At 41.0% G+C, this 630-nt stretch overlaps 1 protein-coding gene across 5 annotated transcripts in view; it reads right to left on the bottom strand.

The window, feature by feature from the left end:
- Positions 1–630, bottom strand: part of LOC106874611 (glycoprotein endo-alpha-1,2-mannosidase) — a 76,209-nt gene that overhangs the window by 10,297 nt on the left and 65,282 nt on the right. The window lies entirely within an intron of this gene.

Here is a 630-nt window from a genome sequence, read left to right as displayed (position 1 = left end):
GCCAAAAAAAAAAATTCAGGCTTTGTGCCTATTGTAAAAAGGATTATTATTATTATTATTATTATTATTACTACATGCCAGTGGCATGTAAAAAGCGCCCACTACACTCTCGGAGTGGTTGGCATCAGGAAGGGCATCCAGCTGTAGAAACCTTGCCAGATCAGACTGGGGCCTGGTACAGCTTTCTCATATGCCAGTCCTCAATCAAACCGTCCAACCCATGCCAGCATGGAAAGCGGACATCAAACGACGATAATGATGATGATGATGATGATGACAAATAGTAAGCAATGTGTACCAAAAAGGAAAACTGTAACTGACAGTAAATATGCTAGAAATAAGAGCTAAACACTTCAATACTGCAGTCAAAGCACATAATTGTATGCCTCTTCAGCGGGGTTGGCCTGACTCGGCTGTTCTCGGGCAAGGGTATGGCGAAAAAACCAAAAGTGACCGATCAATCTGGGGATATCTCGGCCGGTGCTTTTCGGGCAATTATGGTCTGTCAGCATGTATGCGTACAATTATGTGCTTTGACTGCTGCATTAGGGTGTTTAGCTCTTATTTCTAGCAATGTAGGTGCTGTTAACACCTTCAGTCATATATATATATATATATATATATATATAT

The sequence above is a fragment of the Octopus bimaculoides genome, chromosome 18, assembly GCF_001194135.2.
Source record: "Octopus bimaculoides isolate UCB-OBI-ISO-001 chromosome 18, ASM119413v2, whole genome shotgun sequence".
NCBI classification, from domain to species: Eukaryota; Metazoa; Mollusca; class Cephalopoda; order Octopoda; family Octopodidae; genus Octopus; species Octopus bimaculoides.
Note: the sequence above shows the minus strand (reverse complement) of the source record. Positions and strands in the feature narration are given on the sequence as shown.